This window comes from Rhinoderma darwinii (assembly GCF_050947455.1).
Source record: "Rhinoderma darwinii isolate aRhiDar2 chromosome 5 unlocalized genomic scaffold, aRhiDar2.hap1 SUPER_5_unloc_48, whole genome shotgun sequence".
In the NCBI taxonomy this organism is placed as follows: Eukaryota; Metazoa; Chordata; class Amphibia; order Anura; family Rhinodermatidae; genus Rhinoderma; species Rhinoderma darwinii.
The window spans coordinates 266839-286159 of record NW_027461807.1 but is presented as its reverse complement, the minus strand read 5'-3'; the positions used below and the strand labels follow the sequence as shown (position 1 = coordinate 286159).

At 42.0% G+C, this 19321-nt stretch overlaps 1 non-coding gene and 2 pseudogenes across 1 annotated transcript; all 3 read left to right on the top strand.

The window, feature by feature from the left end:
• Positions 1-1349: 1349 nt before the first annotated feature.
• Positions 1350-1550, top strand: LOC142695660 (U2 spliceosomal RNA; annotated as a pseudogene).
• Positions 1551-7703: 6153 nt separating this feature from the next.
• On the top strand, positions 7704-7901 carry LOC142695635 (U2 spliceosomal RNA). The gene has a single exon (XR_012863727.1). It is a non-coding gene; the product is annotated as a U2 spliceosomal RNA (small nuclear RNA).
• A 9235-nt stretch (positions 7902-17136) lies between these two features.
• On the top strand, positions 17137-17337 carry LOC142695716 (U2 spliceosomal RNA; annotated as a pseudogene).
• Positions 17338-19321: the final 1984 nt, after the last annotated feature.

Sequence of the window (19321 nt, the reverse complement as noted above, 5' to 3'; positions counted from 1 at the left end):
GAAGGAGCGATTCAGATTTTGGGGGTGAAATTTGATGAAAAATTGGATGGGAATGAAAGTTGGGAGGATGTTGGTAAAAAGATTATTAAGAAAATGAATTTCTGGCGTTTGAGAGAATTGTCTTTTGCTGGGAAGATTCTTGTGATTAAAAGTGTGATTTTACCAATTTTGTTGTATGTTGCTTTTGTCTTTCCGCCAGGGTCTATGATGCTGAGAAGATTGAATAGAGTGCTGATGGTATTTTTTTGGGGTTCTAAGATGGAGAGAGTGAAGAGAGAGACTGTGAGGAAAAGTGTAAAGAATGGGGGAATGGGGTTTCCTAATATTGAGGTATATTTGGGAGTGAATAGTGTGTTTGCAGTAAGAAGGATGATGGGAGGTGATTGGAAATTTGCATGTATGGTAAGATATCTGAGTGGGAGTGTGTTATGCAGATTAGGATGGATAGGGAGAGATTTAAGAGTGCCGTATGCACTTATATGTCCAAAGTGGTATCTGTATGTGGAAAAGTTTTTGAAAAGCTATGAGTTGTTGGGGAAGGGTGATGTGTTGAGAAATAAAAAAGAGATGTTGAGATGTATTGAAGGAAAAGAAGTGCAGTGTCCTATAAATATGGTGAGAAGGGCGAATGTAGGGAGAGTATGGAAGAGTTTGGAAACGGATGGGATAACAAATAGACAGAAAGAGATTGTATGGCAAAGTATGCATGGAGCGTTGCCTGTGAGAGAGTTTCAAAGATATCGTGGGATTGGGAGGAGTGAAGCATGTCCTAGAGTGGGGTGTGGAGGGTGTGAAAATATTTTACATTTATTCTGGAATTGTGATGTGGCTCAGGAGGTGTGGAAGGGTGTGAGTCCTTTGTGTAAAGAGGTGGTTGGGGTTAAAAAACTGTCGTTTGAGGTAATAATGTTTGGGTTGGGAATGTTAGATAGGAAAAAACAGAGGGTGTGGTGTATTATGTTAGCAATCATTAAAGAAGTTTTGTGGGATGTAAGGAATTTGTATGTCTTTAGAAGAAAGGAAGTGACGGTAGAAGGGTGTTTGAGGATGATTTTGGATAGAATGTATGTGGTATATTTGTCGGACAAGAAAAGGTTTGGGGAAGCAGATGCAGAGGGTATTTGGAAATTTTTGAAGTGGAGGTATGTAGTTAAAGTATAAATGGTGGGTGGAGTGAAGGGTTTAGACTAAAGTGATGGGATTGTATGCCTTTTTGTTTAATTGTAAATGTAAATAAATATGTTTAAAAAAGGAAAATAATTGACCCGATGATGAGCTTAAAGAAACGCACTAAATACAGAGTGTACGTTTGGTGAAAGTGTTTGAGGTGCAAAAAATATAATGAATTTATATTTTTACCTCTGAGGGTTAAAAAAAAAAAAAAAAAAAAAAAAAAATCTGTTCTTATCAGTTTAATATCTGATACGTCCCCTATCTGGGGACCATATATTAAATGGATTTTTAGAACAGGGAGATGGAAATAGAGCTTGCTCTGTCCACTCCACGCATTGACCTGGTATTGCAGTATTTCCAGGACCGGTGCACCCTTCCCTTATGTGTTGACTAAAATCAGATTCCAAAAGTGCTATTTGTGTTTGCTATTGTTTTTGTCTTTCTGATGGGATCTCCCCTTTTAATCCCATTATTTCAACACCTGTTGGACAATGCATTTGTACAGTCATGTGTGATAATGAGCTAATTTATTAAATGCAATTAATTAATACATTGCCACCTCTTGTTGTGTGTGTGTGTGTGTGTCTTCTGTGTTTCTGTGTTTCCGGCATTTCACATTGGAACAGCTCATTCACCTTCCTTGTCTTCTCTCCGCCCTCCCTTTTAGGTAGGTTAAAGAGCTGCACCTGAGCCAGCCACTGATTGATTGATGCAGCACCACAGTCAAATAGTGGAGTGGAGTAGGGGGAACAGCAAACAGCCATTAAAGCAGCCCGCCCGCCCGCCCGCCCGCCCGCCCGCCCGCCCGCCACAATGGACCTACCTGTGTACACTAGATGGATGTGATGGAATGTACTGTCGTCCCTACATTTCCAAGAAGAAGTAAGAATTGCAGTTGCAACAAACCCTTGCTTGCCTACAAAGAGAGCAGCAATTTGGATTTGTTACTATGTTACCTGGAAGAATAACAAACTGTGCAAGGATGGAGGTTGTAGGAGCAAAGAGAAGTTGTCTGTAAAGTTGGTGGATGCCTATTTTCCATTTTGCAGTCCCTTGTCTCCCTCTTGTGGCCTCCTGGAGGCAACTAGCTGTGCAAAAAAAAGACAGCCTGGCGGCCGGCTGTTGCAGTGTTGCCCTCTCAGGCAACACTGAGTGACTGACTGAGCCGCACCGTCTTATATAAAGTTCAGACGGAACTTTGCACGTGTCATAGTGGAGCCCTCAGGATTCCAGAGCCAGCTTTCTGACATCATAATGGGGCCTGCCTCAGAGATAAAAGCCTGGGCCCAGGCAGTGTTGGTCAGTGCTGCTCAGCAGGCAGCACCGGACTGGACTGGATTAAAGCTGATACAAGGTGTGAAGGAACAAGGGGTGGCTGTGGGCATGCACTTGCTGCCGCTGCCAGTGTTTATCTGCATGGCAGGAGGGCATTTGGGCGTTGCCAGGAAGGCGTTTTTATGTAGATTCCTCCTCTTTCAGCACTGCATTGTGGTGCAAGCAAAAGAAGCAAATCCTGTGTAGCTTCCTCTCCGGCCTTTATTCACCTCCCTCCCGCTTAGTAGCTGTAAATGTGTGTGAGCCTGCAGGGCCCCATGGAATTGCCTAGGAGTAGGCTGAATCAATCGCTGCAAGGGGTGAACAGCAGTATGGGACAGGCTCGGGCAAGGCAAGGGCCGCTCGGGTTATCGCTTCTCGGCCTTCTGGCTAAGCTCAAGTGGTTTAGCTAGGGGGACCTTGGGAGTACGCTCTTCCTTCGGCCTTGTGGCATCGGCCGCTTGCTGTCTTAAGCCACCTGCTGCTATAGGGGGAAGACTACGAACAAGACCGAAAAGGCGATCGATCATCATGGGTGTGATCATCCGTTATATTTCAGCCGGCGAAGCGCGGATTCGTTTTTCCTTTCGATTTGAAGTGGAGGAGAGCAAGGTGGATCGGTTCCAGTTACCTTACTTCGTGAGAGAAATCCTTTACAAGATCTTGTTGGTGAAGAAGGAGACCATCGTTTGCCTGAGGGATTCCAGGAAAGGAGCCTACATTTTGACCTTGGATTCTATTTCTGCCTGCCAAAATTTATTTGAGGTACTCAAGACCTGCAAAGAGAACCCGGAGCTCGATGGACTGACCGTAACCATTCTTTATTCTGGTGGGGATGTGCCTTTGGTGGTATGTATGTATAACCCTTTTGTGCCTGTGGAGGACATTGCTTTGTTTCTGAGAAAATACTGCATTAGCATAAAATATTCGCATAAGGTCATGAACTCGGAAGATTTGTGGACTGGCAAACACAAGTTTTTTGTTAAATTGGCTGGAGATCCAGGTGGTGTTGGGGGACTGCGTCATCCACCATCAAACTTTTCCATTGGGCGTGACAAGGGATATCTCTTTTACCCAGAGATGCCTCTGTTTTGCAGGAAGTGTAAGAAATTTGGCCACACTGCAGATGGTTGTGAAAGTCCGGCTGTCTTTTGTGGTCGCTGTAATAAAGAAGGTCATCTGTCTAAGGACTGCAGCACAATGGTCTGCAATGTTTGTGGAGAAGAAGGTCATGCCTTTAAGGACTGCAGTATGCGTACGTCCAGATCTTGGGCTGATCGAGTGGCTGGAAGGAGTGGCGCTGTCCAGGTTGGGCTCCCTGCTGCGGACCCAGGGGGGAGTAATCAACCTGAGCAGCCAAAACTACTTGCAGAGAAGCCAACAGTGAAAATCAAGACTGGGGTGGAGCTTGTGGGGCACTCTGCTGCTGCAGCTGAGGTGGGGAGGGCACTCCCTGCTGAGGCTGTAGCTGATGGAAAGCCCAGATCAAGTGAGGAAGCCATGGAAGTCGCCTCAAGGGAAACAAAACGCAAGAAAGGCAAAAAAGACGGGGAGGAGCAACCCCTGGGAGTTAAAAGACCCTCAAAGATGAGTGCAGAAGAAATTGATACATGTCAGTTAATGTCAAGGCCTCTAATACCACTAATGTCAGCGTCTGATCCTTTCAATATTGAGGATTTTGTAAGTCCAGAGTCACTATTGGGCTTTATATCCGAAAGTTCGAGCTCCAGCTGATAAAATCATCTATTAGATGGCATCTTTAAAATATGCCTCACTTAATGTGAGAAGTTTGAAGAGCCCCACTCGGAGGGCTGCTTTATTTAAGTATTTGGAGTCTGTGGACTGTTCTATTTATTTTTTACAGGAATGTGCAATTGATCACAGCCCAAATTACAGTGATATCCGGAAGGACTGGACTATTGGGCCATCAGTCTGGTCTGGAGATAACATAAATAAAAATTCGGGTGTTGGGGTTTTATTTAGAGGTTCAGATATACAAATATTGTCATATTTTGAGATTGTTCCTGGGAGAGCTCTACAGGTGAATGTCAAGTATAATGGGTTAGAGATCAAGTTGATAAATGTATATGCTTCACCTGAGAAACAAGAAAGGGCTGATTTGCTTAATGATATGCAAGTTTTTATCCCAGGCCCAACACCGATTCTAATGGCTGGTGATTTTAATTGTAATATGAGTGGTGAACAGCGTGAGAGTAGAAGTGTACATGTGAGAACGGATAAAACAGAGAAACAACTTAAAAATTTTACAATAGATTTTAATCTCTCTGATATGTGGAAGAGTTTACATCCCAATGACCCTGGATATACTTGGGAGAATAATGTCTGTAAATCTAGAATAGATTTTGTTTTAATATCAGATAGTGTTAAATTGAATAATATTTCTCTTTTATCTAACATATTCTCAGATCATAAATTGTTGTATGCACATGTCACTTTACCTGGCCTGGAGAAAGGAAGAGGAGTCTGGAAACTCAATACTACATTGCTGGAAGATATGCAAATTAAAAATGAGTTTATTCTTGTATATAAAAAATGGAGGTTGGGTCAGTCTAGATACGAGAGTATTCTGGCATGGTGGGAGGAGGTAAAGAAATGGATAAAACAGTTTTTTATTAGGAAAGGGATGCAAAAGGCCAGGGAAAAAAAACAGTGGTTTAAAGTATTGAACACAAAAATGCAGACGTATTACAGGTTAAAACAAGAGGGGCTAGAAATGGATGATGTTATTGCAATGACAAAAAGTGATATCAAGAATGCGATAAGTGCAAAAGGTAAGGAGGTGATTTTTAATGCAAAAGTGCAATGTTTAGAAAATGATGAGAAATGTTCAAGGTTTTTCTTTAAAAAAGTGGTGGAAAATAAAGGAATGATTGTCGAGATGGAAGGTAAGAAGACAAATGACGAGATTTTAGTAGAAGCGCAGAAGTTTTATCAGGATCTTTTTAATAAAAAAACAATTGACCATTCTTTTACTGAAGACCTTTTAAATGCTATGGATTTAAAACTCGAGAACTCTGATCAGGAAAGTCTATGTGAGAGTGTGAGTTTACCAGAACTGTTGAGTGTGTTTAAAAGTTTCTCTAAGGGGAAAACACCAGGCTCTGACGGATTACCCGTGGAGTTTTACTTATGCTTCTGGTCTATCTTAAAAGATGATCTTATAAGTGTTTTTAAAAACGCTTTTTCATGTAAAATTTTGCCGGCCTCCTGGCGTGATGGAGTAGTTACTCTGATTTTTAAGAAAGGTGATAGGACAAAATTGGAGAACTGGAGACCTATAACCTTATTAAATGTGGATTACAAAGTGTTAGCAAAGGTCTTAGTAAATAGGATGAAAAAAGTGATTTCCAAAGTAATTCACAGTGACCAGGTATGTGGAGTGCCAGGGAGGAAAGTAAGTGATCATCTTAATCTTATCAGAGACGTTTTATGGTATCAGAAACAATGCAAACAGAGAATGGCGATTTTATCTTTAGATTTTCAAAAGGCCTATGATAGGGTCTCGCATGAATTTTTATTGATGGTCTTAAAAAGAATGTGCTTTCCTGATTTTATTATTGAAAGAATTGCGCTTTTATATAAAAATTGTGTTAGTCGTATTTTAGTAAATGGTTTTCTGTCTCAAGAAGTGTTTTTGCAATCAGGAGTTAAACAAGGATGCCCGCTTTCCCCGATACTTTTTATATGTACAATAGAGCCACTTTTAACCCTTTTAAGGAAAGATAAGATTATTAAAGGTGTGCCAATTCCTGGGAGTGGAGGACAAAGTGTCAAGACTATAGCCTATATGGACGATGTTAACATTTTTTGCACAAATGAATCATCCTTGAAACGTGCAATAAGGCAAACTGAATACTTTTGTGAGGGTTCTGCCTTTAGATTAAACAAAGAGAAATGTGATTGCTTTGCAATAGGGGAATGGTGCAATACAGAAGTACAAGTGCAATATAATAAGATCAAGATTCTAGGGATTATCTTTGATAGTGGGAATAATGGGGATGAAAGTTGGTCTATAGTGAAAGAGAAAGTACAAAAGAAGATTAGTTTTTGGAAAATGAGAAAATTAACTATTGAGGGGAAGATACTTATTATGAAATCTCTGCTTTTACCTATAATGTTATATCTAAGCATGGTTTTTCCACCAAAAGAATGCACTTTAAAGTTTTTAAATAAGATTTGTTTTAATTTTATATGGAGTTCAAAAATGGATAAAATTAAAAGAGAGGTTATGTTTACAGCAAAGAAATTGGGAGGTAAAGATGTACCAAACATTAAGAGGTTTTTATATGTGAAATTCTTTTCTATGTGTTTTAATGGCCTACACGGCCATAGTTATTGGTCGTATTTTCTAAGATATGCTGCTGGCCATATTTTTAGGAAAAGAAAATGGATAACCTTGTCTTTAACATCGCCTGTTCTATATGTTCCCCCAATTCATTATGCTATTTTAGAAAGAATTATTCGTATGTATGATATTAGTGGTTTTGATGAAAATGTTTTAAGTAATACAAGAAAATTAAATTTGGAAGTTAGGAAGAATGAACAACTATCAATGGTTTTAAATTATTCTGTTGAAAGGACTCAAAAAATATGGAGAATGACCAATATGGCTTTCCTGTCAAATGAACTCAAGGACTTAGCATGGCAAATTGTACACCAATGTTTACCTACCAGAGATTTTCAACATAAGAGAAGGCTAGTTAGAACTGCAAAATGTACGAGAGCAGGATGTTTTAATGATGAGACAGTTCTACATTTATTTTGGAATTGTTTTTATGCTCAAAATGTTTGGCGTTATATTGGTTCTCTGTTGAAATTTGTATCCGATCTTAATGTTTTGAATCATGAAGTAATACTATATGGTGTTTTTAATGTCCCGACAAGTGAAAAGAGTCGAGTTCTATGGATTACTGTAAATTGTATAAAGATGGCATTGTGGAAAGTTAGAAACATCTTGCTTTTTAAACGTGATTCTATTACAGAGAAGGACTGTATTAAGTTGGCTCTTAGTGAGATGTACGTTTTTTATCTCCTGGACAAAAAAAGGTTGGGACTGAGGAAAGCAAAGAGCCTTTGGAATATTCATCTATGGAATATGTTTCTGCAAGATTAAGTTGCCTTTCTGATGTCAGGACTTTGATGTTCTTTGTTCTTATCTGTTGTTCATGTTTTGCAAAATTCTTCTGATATAATGTATTGTATTTTCTGAATAATTCAATAAAAAAGTAAAAAATCAAAAATCTGTTCTTATCAGTTTAATATCTGATACGTCCCCTATCTGGGGACCATATATTAAATGGATTTTTAGAACAGGGAGATGGAAATAGAGCTTGCTCTGTCCACTCCACGCATTGACCTGGTATTGCAGTATTTCCAGGACCGGTGCACCCTTCCCTTATGTGTTGACTAAAATCAGATTCCAAAAGTGCTATTTGTGTTTGCTATTGTTTTTGTCTTTCTGATGGGATCTCCCCTTTTAATCCCATTATTTCAACACCTGTTGGACAATGCATTTGTACAGTCATGTGTGATAATGAGCTAATTTATTAAATGCAATTAATTAATACATTGCCACCTCTTGTTGTGTGTGTGTGTGTGTGTCTTCTGTGTTTCTGTGTTTCCGGCATTTCACATTGGAACAGCTCATTCACCTTCCTTGTCTTCTCTCCGCCCTCCCTTTTAGGTAGGTTAAAGAGCTGCACCTGAGCCAGCCACTGATTGATTGATGCAGCACCACAGTCAAATAGTGGAGTGGAGTAGGGGGAACAGCAAACAGCCATTAAAGCAGCCCGCCCGCCCGCCCGCCACAATGGACCTACCTGTGTACACTAGATGGATGTGATGGAATGTACTGTCGTCCCTACATTTCCAAGAAGAAGTAAGAATTGCAGTTGCAACAAACCCTTGCTTGCCTACAAAGAGAGCAGCAATTTGGATTTGTTACTATGTTACCTGGAAGAATAACAAACTGTGCAAGGATGGAGGTTGTAGGAGCAAAGAGAAGTTGTCTGTAAAGTTGGTGGATGCCTATTTTCCATTTTGCAGTCCCTTGTCTCCCTCTTGTGGCCTCCTGGAGGCAACTAGCTGTGCAAAAAAAAGACAGCCTGGCGGCCGGCTGTTGCAGTGTTGCCCTCTCAGGCAACACTGAGTGACTGACTGAGCCGCACCGTCTTATATAAAGTTCAGACGGAACTTTGCACGTGTCATAGTGGAGCCCTCAGGATTCCAGAGCCAGCTTTCTGACATCATAATGGGGCCTGCCTCAGAGATAAAAGCCTGGGCCCAGGCAGTGTTGGTCAGTGCTGCTCAGCAGGCAGCACCGGACTGGACTGGATTAAAGCTGATACAAGGTGTGAAGGAACAAGGGGTGGCTGTGGGCATGCACTTGCTGCCGCTGCCAGTGTTTATCTGCATGGCAGGAGGGCATTTGGGCGTTGCCAGGAAGGCGTTTTTATGTAGATTCCTCCTCTTTCAGCACTGCATTGTGGTGCAAGCAAAAGAAGCAAATCCTGTGTAGCTTCCTCTCCGGCCTTTATTCACCTCCCTCCCGCTTAGTAGCTGTAAATGTGTGTGAGCCTGCAGGGCCCCATGGAATTGCCTAGGAGTAGGCTGAATCAATCGCTGCAAGGGGTGAACAGCAGTATGGGACAGGCTCGGGCAAGGCAAGGGCCGCTCGGGTTATCGCTTCTCGGCCTTTTGGCTAAGACCAAGTGTATTTATACAGGAGGTTTTTGGTCAGAAGGTGCTCAGGTACCCTCTCTCTCGGCCTCGGGGGATCGTCCAGGTTCGCCTGGACTTCACCCCCGTGCTGCTATTTGGGAGAGAGGCTTAGTCCTGAGCAACGAGTTGCGATCCCCCCCCCCAAGCCCTTTGGTGTGTCTCCTTAAAGCCAAAGGGCGCAGCGCAAGCTGTGCGGTACCGACCTGGCCACGCAAATGGCAGGCGGACCTGATGCGGTGCCGGTATACGCCCGGTTGAGGAATACTGCAAGATTTATCTTGGCAGAGGGTGGAGGCGGTCCTCGTGGTCTCAAGTTCCTTGTCCACGATATTTTGGAAAAGCGGTTGGCGGTCCACAAGAACGAGATTTTGGCGATCCAGGACTACCCAAGGCGTGGAGTGTACGACGTGACTTTCATGGGAGAAGGAATCCTCCGTGATGCCATGGGAAAAGCTGAGAGGCAACAAGGTGAACTCATGGCCTTGGGAGTCCAGGTAATTGAACACGCTTTTGAAGTAACCAAACTCGTAGTGATTAAAATGTATTCCCCATACGTGAAAGATCAGGAAGTGGCGGCGTTTCTTGCTGCATACTTTAAGAACGTTAAGCTGCTGGGGAGAGTTATGAACGAGTGCGGTGTGTGGACCGTCAAATGGAAATTTATTGTTACGCTAATAAAGGACCCCTCCACCCAAGAAACGAAGCTACCACCTGCTCGTTTTAAACTTGGGAATGTGAATGGCGACCTCTATTTCTCAGGAATGCCAAACTTCTGCAGGGCCTGCGGTACCTATGGACATACCAGTTTTAACTGCGATGTCACCTGCAGGAACTGTGGAAGTAAACAACACACAATGAGAGAATGTACAGAAGAGAAAAAATGCAATTTTTGTCAAAAAACTGGTCATCTTTATTATGCTTGTCCACATAGGTACCGAGGCGAAGAAGATGAGCAACCCGAGGTGCCCCCACGTGCTCCACCAGCAGAGCAGTCCCGTCCTCAAGGAGGAGAACAAGCTGTTGCGGCGAAAGAGCAGAGAGGTACCTGGGCTTCAAGAGTACGGCTAGCCGAAGCCAAAACAGGTGCCTCTCAGCCAGCGACCTCAGGGGATAAAAATGAGCCCAGCGCCAAGGAAAAACGGCAGGCCAAGAGGAAGGCAGAAAAGGAGCAGGCCATCGATGAACCTGTGGCATCCCAGACGGCTGGTTGCTCAGGCGGTGCCGGGCCTGCTCCTAATCCTGGGTCTCTAGAGACCGACTCGGAAGGAGAAGACTGGGTACAGGTGGGTCCCCGTAAAAAGGGGAAGCAAGAACGTGCCAGTAGGAGGGAGACAGGGGAGGAGCAGATGGATACGTCCGTGCGGAAAGATGTGGCTCCTCCTGGGACCCCCTCCTCGCCTGCACTGGTGAGGAGGACGGGCACTGCTCCCTCCGTATTATCGGACACCCCGCCATGCGCACAACCTCCCCCTCTAGACCGGCCTTCACGGGCCCAGGGGGGAGAGGCGGGGCCCTTGGGGGACCCACCAGACATGGACCCAGTCGGTCAACCGAGAGAGACCCAGGTGAGGCTGTGCGAGTCTGGGCTCCCCGTGTACGAGGTGAGTGTTGCTGGCTCAGCTCTCAGCGACAGTAGTTCTTCTCCTGCCTCGTCCCTCTTTTCAGTTGAGTCGGATGAGGGCGGGGCCATGAGTTCAAGTGAGGTTTCGGGTATTGCTGGTGGAGGAGCAATCTGATTTTAAGTACGCCTATTATTTATTATTTTAAAATCAGAATTTTGCTTTAACTCTCCACGATGTCTGAGCTCATGGGAATCTCCCTCAACGTGAGGGGCGCCAAGTCAAAAGTGAGAAGGGTTGCTCTCTTCAATTTTTTATCTTGCCTGGCAGCCTCTGTATTTTTCCTGCAGGAGTGCGGCATTCCCCATACAATGAGATATGAAAATTACAAAAAGGATTGGAAGTATGGTCCATCCGTCTGGTCTGGATCCAACGAGTCCAGATCAGCAGGGGTCGCCATTCTTTTTAAGGGAAACGTTTTAATTGATTTTATTCAAGAAATCTTACCAGGACGTATTTTAATGGTTAAAGCTTTTATTGATGGTGTAAAGTGGCAGTTTTTAAATTTTTACGGATCACCAGAAAAGAACGAAAGAGCGAGGATGCTGGAGATTTTACCGCTTTTTATCAACACATCTGAGCCTTTTATCCTCGCAGGTGATTTTAATTGTATCCTGAGAGGAGAACGCCGGCTTACCAACAGTACGAGTAGGAACTATGACAAGACCTCTGGACTGCTCAAGGATATCGTGACTGATTTTAAATTAAAAGACATATACAAAGAATGTAACAGGAGCAGTCCAGAGGAAGCCGGCGTTACCTGGAGCAACGCCACCTGTAGCTCCAGGATTGATTTTATCTTTTGTTCTGAAAATTTACTGCCTTTTAATTGTGAAGTTTTAACCAATGTGTTTTCAGATCACAGGCTTTTATCTTTTAAAGTAAAGCATGATCTTAATAATATTGTATGTAAAAAGTCCTGGAAGATGAATGTTTCCCTTTTAGACGATCCACAGGTTTTAGCAGATTTTATTGAATTTTACCAAGAAAGCAGGCGGGTAAGAGACACACGTACTCCCATCAGTGCATGGTGGGAGAAAATGAAAAAGAAAATAAAAGATTTTTTTATTAAGAAAAGCGTGGCGAAAGCCAAAGAGAAATACGCTTTTTTTAAAATTCTCAATACCCGTCTGCAGACCCTGTACAAAATGCAAGATCATGACATAGACGTTAAAGATGACATCACCAATTTGAAAAAGGAGATAGCCCAGTGCCTGGAGCAGAAAGGTAAAGAGATTATATTCCGTTCAAAAATACAACATGTGGAGGAGAACGAGACCTGCTCCAGGTACTTTTTTAAGAAAATAAATAACAAAAAGGCAATTATCAAAAATATAGAAGGTGTGTCAGATGTACAGGGTCTTTTAAGTAAATCAATGGGAAGAAGGAAAGAGGCTGGCACTACCAAAACCGCACAGTCGGAATAGGAGTTGAAATATGGCTTGCTTACTATTGGATAATTGCAGGTAAATTGCCACGGAGTTGCTCTTCGAAAGAATAGCACAAAAAGCTGGATATATATGTAGAAGAATGATCGAGGCACTCACCGAAGCTGGCAAAAAATTCGTTCTTTATTACAAAAGAGGATCTAGGTCAGGATGTGGAAATGCCTACGGCCGTTTCACGTGCTGGTACACGCTTTCTCAAGGCCCTAGCGTCACTTCCTTCACCTGCCTTTTTATACACAAATTAGTACACATTGTTACATAACAAAAAATTAAAAAAGACAGGGAAATGCACAGTATATTTAGATGGTTCATACAATTAGTACATTCCAATCTTAGAATATCAAAATTACAATACAAAAATTCTCTAAAAACAAATAAGGTTCATGTTAAAAACGAACTAAGATCATTCCGATCATTGAGACCGAGCGGTCCTAGTGCACCTGTCAGAGAAATAATCTCTGCCTCTCTCTGCAGCAGAGATTTGTGTCTGTCTCCTCCTAACACCAATGGCTGAATGTGAACAATACCCACAAATCGCATACATCGAGCGTTGTTTTCATGTTTCTCCTGCATATGTTGTATCAACCTAGGGCATCCCTCACATGTATTTAGTGATCTTATATGTTCACGAAATCTTACATACATAGGTCGTATAGTTTTTCCTATATAAAATCTACCACAATCGCAAATTACTGCATAAACAACATATTGAGTCCTACAGGTTATTAATCCATTAATTTCAAACGTAATGCCCCCTAAATTCAGGTTCCTTGTACGTATTATGGAATTGCAATAATTGCATTGACCACATCTGTGGTTACCCTTTGGACTATTAGCTGTCAGCCAATTTTCTTTGCACTTCTCTTTTTGGGAAAAACGTCCCCTGACTAAAATATCTTTTAAATTTTTACATCTACGAAAGGATACAATTGGTTTCCTAATTGCGACTTCCATAAGTAATGGATCATTCTCAATTAGGTGCCAATTGTTTCGAATACTTGTTCGAATAACATCACTCATTGGGCTATAACCGAAGGATAGAACAAATCTCTGATCTTTTTTCATAGGAGTTTTTCGACTATGTTTTTTATGATGGAATAACGATGTTTGTTTAATTACACTAGCTCTATTTAAAGCATCTTTTACCAGTTGTACCGGATAACCTCTTGCTTCCAACTTTTGACTCATGTCATCTGCCTGTTTATAAAATGTCAAGTCACTACTATTAATTCGTCTTAGACGCAAAAATTGAGCATAAGGTAAAGATTTAGTTATATGTCTAGGGTGATAACTATCATACCGCAACAATGTATTAGTGGCTGTTGGTTTTCGATAACCTTTAGTCTGAATTGCTCCCTCCTCTATTGTTACATATACATCCAAAAACTCAATTTCTTGATTACCAAATTTATGTGTAAAACTCATATTTGACGAATTTGCATTGAGGTATTTTACAAAGTCTAGAAACTCCTGCTGGGTACCAGACCACACTACAAAAATGTCGTCTATATAACGTAGGTATAACTGTAGGTATTTGGCATAGGGATTCGAAAGATTGTATATCATTTGTTCTTCAAAATCCGCTAAAAATAAATTCGCAAAAGTCGGAGCTACGGGAGTACCCATCGCCGTTCCTGACTTTTGTCGATACCAGATGTCATCAAATTGAAAGGAATTGTGACTCAACACATACTGTAATGCCTCACATATGAAGTCAATAAACGCATGATCACTTTTAGTATACTGCAATTGACGTCTAACGGCCTGTACACCGGCATCCTGAGGGATACGGGTGTATAGGCTTTCGACGTCAATACTAGCCAATTTAAATCCTTTTTGCCAACCAAAGTCCATAATTATTGACAAGAAATCTTGTGTATCCTGTAAATAGGAAGGAATATTCTTTAATAATGGGCGCATAACCCAATCCAAATAGCGTGAAAGTGGCTCAGTAACTGATCCAATTCCCGCTATAATGGGGCGGCCCGGAGGAAATTCCATAGATTTATGTACCTTTGGGATGAAATACCAGTATGGTCTATTGGGAAATGGTATAATTAATTTCTCTCCGAATTGTTCACATTCAGCCATTGGTGTTAGGAGGAGACAGACACAAATCTCTGCTGCAGAGAGAGGCAGAGATTATTTCTCTGACAGGTGCACTAGGACCGCTCGGTCTCAATGATCGGAATGATCTTAGTTCGTTTTTAACATGAACCTTATTTGTTTTTAGAGAATTTTTGTATTGTAATTTTGATATTCTAAGATTGGAATGTACTAATTGTATGAACCATCTAAATATACTGTGCATTTCCCTGTCTTTTTTAATTTTTTGTTATGTAACAATGTGTACTAATTTGTGTATAAAAAGGCAGGTGAAGGAAGTGACGCTAGGGCCTTGAGAAAGCGTGTACCAGCACGTGAAACGGCCGTAGGCATTTCCACATCCTGACCTAGATCCTCTTTTGTAATAAAGAACGAATTTTTTGCCAGCTTCGGTGAGTGCCTCGATCATTCTTCTACATATATGTCTTTTAAGTAAAGTTCATGAGTTTTACACTGACCTTTTTAATGTTAAGACTGTGGATCATAATTTTATGCGTGACTCACTGAAGGAGATTACTACTGTTTTAGACCCTGTCTCCCAGAATTTTTTATTACAGGAGCTGACGGAGCAGGAGGTTTTAGAAACTGTTAAGAGTTTTAAAACAGGGAAAGTTCCCGGACCGGACGGTATACCCAGTGAGTTTTATGTAAAATTTTATGACATTTTAAAAGAGGATCTTTTTAACCTTTTTTCTGATGTTTTTAATTCCAAGATGCTGCCTAAGTCCTGGCGGAAGGGTGAGGTCTCCCTGCTGTATAAGACGGGTGACATCGCAGTTTTAAAGAATTGGAGACCAATAACCCTTCTAAATAGCGACTATAAAATTATGGCTAAAATATGTGCAAATAGATTAAAAGCCATAATACCCCACATTATACACTCTGACCAGGTGTGTGGGGTGCCAGGCCGCAGCATCTGGGATAATTTAAACCTAATAAAAGACGTGATTGAGGACACGAGGTCTAGAAAAGGTAAATTAGCCATTTTATCTATAGACTTTGAGAAGGCGTTCGACCGTGTCTCTCATTTTTATCTTTTTAAGGTTTTAGAACGTATGGGTATACCTGAAGGATTTTTATTATCTATTAAAGCCTTTTACAGAGAATGCACCAGCAAAATTTTAGTGAATGGTTTTAAGACACAGGACGTATTTTTAAACTCTGGGGTGAAGCAGGGGTGTCCCTTGTCCCCACTGCTTTTTATATGTGCATTGGAGCCTCTGTTATGCGCAATTCGCCGCGATAAGTGTATCCGTGGAGTCCCCCTGCCCGGGGGAGGCGGCGTAGAGGCCAAAGCAGTGGGGTACATGGATGATGTGGCGGTTTTATGTAGGGACGCCCTGTCGCTTCAGAGAACCCTTAGGCAAATCTAGTTTTACTGCTGTGCTTCCGGTTTTAAAGTAAACTTCAGCAAGAGTCATATTTTAAGCATAGGAAGCATGGCTCTTAGAGATATACCGGTTCCTGTGTCTGATAATATTAAAATTTTAGGTGTCTCCTTCAGTGAGTACGACAATGGTTTTATCAGTTGGGACATGGTGGCGCAGAAGGTAAATCAAAAAATATGCATGTGGAACATGAGGAAGCTTACCATGGAGGGAAAAATTTTAATAATTAAAATGATAATTTTACCTTTGCTTTTATACTTAAGCATGGTTTTCCCTCCTCCCACGGTTTTATTAAGAAAAATTACTAAAGCTTGTTTTACCTTCTTTTGGAGTTCCAGAATGGAGAAACTTAAACGTGAGACGGTAATGAAAATCAAACCAAAGGGTGGCAAAGACTTTCCAGATTTTAATAGGTTTCTTTTAATCAAGTACTTTTGTTTCTGTCTTAATTCTCTTTTTAAACAACATCATTGGTCTTATTTTCTACGTTTTAATACTGGGTTTTTTATGCGAAGGATGGGGTGGTTTGAAATTGTTTTAACCTCACCTTATGCTTTTAATCTACCAGCAAATTACGTGATTTTAGAGAAAATAGTGGCCTTGTTTAATTTTAAAGGGAAAAATTTTAATGACATGATAAACAGTAAGAAACTTATAAAAGACATAAGAGGAAATTAAGTCGTCACTAATATTGAAAATTTTAATAATGAACGCTGTGCTTTTATCTTCAAAATGGTTAATGTGTTTTATCTTTTTAATACACAGATGGACCTGGCCTGGAGCTGCGTTCATCAATGTCTTCCATGCCGGGCATTCCAATTCAGGAGAGGATTCACGAGGTCTGCTGTCTGTCCGAGGGAAGGCTGCCAGGCTGAGGAGACAGTGCGTCATATTTTTTGGACTTGTGATTTTACAAAACATATTTGGATAAAGATATTCCCTCTAATGAAGAAGATGGCAGACCTAAAGGACTTGAGTTACGAAATGATTTTATATGGACTCTTTGGATGCCCAACCGCGAACCAAAAGACTATTGCATGGAAGACGATGAACTGCGTAAAAGAAGCTCTGTGGAAGGCCAGGAACATCCTGATTTTTAAGCACGATGTTTTATCTGTTGACGATGTTTTAGGTCTTTGTTTTAGCGAGATGTACATTTATTATTTATTAGATAAAAAAAGAAATGCCACCCTTTCAAATAAATGGTTTGTAAAAGAATGGAACTCCAATATATAAGAATTTGCCACCATGTCCCCTTTTATGTGTTTTTATGTAAATTGATTTTATTACTGTAATTCATTGTAAAAAGCTGTAATTTATTGTAAATGTTTTTGAATTTTAAGTAATAAATCATTGACACCCCCGCGAGGGGGTAGCCAACTGAAAAAAAAAAAATCTGTTCTTATCAGTTTAATATCTGATACGTCCCCTATCTGGGGACCATATATTAAATGGATTTTTAGAACAGGGAGATGGAAATAGAGCTTGCTCTGTCCACTCCACGCATTGACCTGGTATTGCAGTATTTCCAGGACCGGTGCACCCTTCCCTTATGTGTTGACTAAAATCAGATTCCAAAAGTGCTATTTGTGTTTGCTATTGTTTTTGTCTTTCTGATGGGATCTCCCCTTTTAATCCCATTATTTCAACACCTGTTGGACAATGCATTTGTACAGTCATGTGTGATAATGAGCTAATTTATTAAATGCAATTAATTAATACATTGCCACCTCTTGTTGTGTGTGTGTGTGTGTGTCTTCTGTGTTTCTGTGTTTCCGGCATTTCACATTGGAACAGCTCATTCACCTTCCTTGTCTTCTCTCCGCCCTCCCTTTTAGGTAGGTTAAAGAGCTGCACCTGAGCCAGCCACTGATTGATTGATGCAGCACCACAGTCAAATAGTGGAGTGGAGTAGGGGGAACAGCAAACAGCCATTAAAGCAGCCCGCCCGCCCGCCCGCCCGCCACAATGGACCTACCTGTGTACACTAGATGGATGTGATGGAATGTACTGTCGTCCCTACATTTCCAAGAAGAAGTAAGAATTGCAGTTGCAACAAACCCTTGCTTGCCTACAAAGAGAGCAGCAATTTGGATTTGTTACTATGTTACCTGGAAGAATAACAAACTGTGCAAGGATGGAGGTTGTAGGAGCAAAGAGAAGTTGTCTGTAAAGTTGGTGGATGCTTATTTTCCATTTTGCAGTCCCTTGTCTCCCTCTTGTGGCCTCCTGGAGGCAAATAAATGTGCAAAAAAAAGACAGCCTGGCGGCCGGCTGTTGCAGTGTTGCCCTCTCAGGCAACACTGAGTGACTGACTGAGCCTCACCGTCTTATATAAAGTTCAGACGGAACTTTGCACGTGTCATAGTGGAGCCCTCAGGATTCCAGAGCCAGCTTTCTGACATCATAATGGGGCCTCAGAGATAAAAGCCTGGGCCCAGGCAGTGTTGGTCAGTGCTGCTCAGCAGGCAGCACCGGACTGGACTGGATTAAAGCTGATACAAGGTGTGAAGGAACAAGGGGTGGCTGTGGGCATGCACTTGCTGCCGCTGCCAGTGTTTATCTGCATGGCAGCAGGGCATTTGGGCGTTGCCAGGAAGGCGTTTTTATGTAGATTCCTCCTCTTTCAGCACTGCATTGTGGTGCAAGCAAAAGAAGCAAATCCTGTGTAGCTTCCTCTCCGGCCTTTATTCACCTCCCGCTTAGTAGCTGTAAATGTGTGTGAGCCTGCAGGGCCCCATGGAATTGCCTAGGAGTAGGCTGAATCAATCGCTGCAAGGGGTGAACAGCAGTATTAGGCTGGCTCGGTCAACGCCCGGCCCATTCGGGTTATCGCTTCTCGGCCTTCTGGCTGAGATCAAGTGTAGTGCTGGTTACTTGTAGTCAGTGCTGCCTGGTCTTAGTTGGGAGGTGCTCAGGTACCCTCTCTCTCGGCCTCGGGGGATCGTCCAGGTTCGCCTGGACTTCACCCCCGTGCTGCTATTTGGGAGAGAGGCTTAGTCCTGAGCAACGAGTTGCGATCCACATATCCCCCGTGTAGGCTTCGGCCGAAAAGGGGAAAGCTGCGTAGACGTTACGTCACCAACGGGTGGCGTAACTTTCCCTGAAAACCCCTCACCATGGACGAAAGTCCTGGTGAGATACCGGCGTATGCCCGGATAAAGAATACAATCCGTGTTATTGTATCAGAAGAGAAGGCGACGACCTGCGGCCTGAAGTTCTTGGTGGAGACCGTGCTTGTTGGCATTTTCAACATTCAGAAGCGGGAGATATTGGCGGTACAAGACTATCCTAGGAGAAGAACATACGACATAACTTTTGTACAGAATGGAGTGTTCCAAGATCTGCTGGCGGCATACATGGTAAAAAACGATCCGAGACTGGACGGTATTGAATTTTACGAACATGTGTTGGACATCACTAAGATGATTGTGATAAAAATGTACTGCCCGTTTGCTGATTTAAAAGATGTGATGTCCTTTTTATCCCCCTATTTCAAAAGTGTAAAATGTATTGGCAAAATAATGAACGA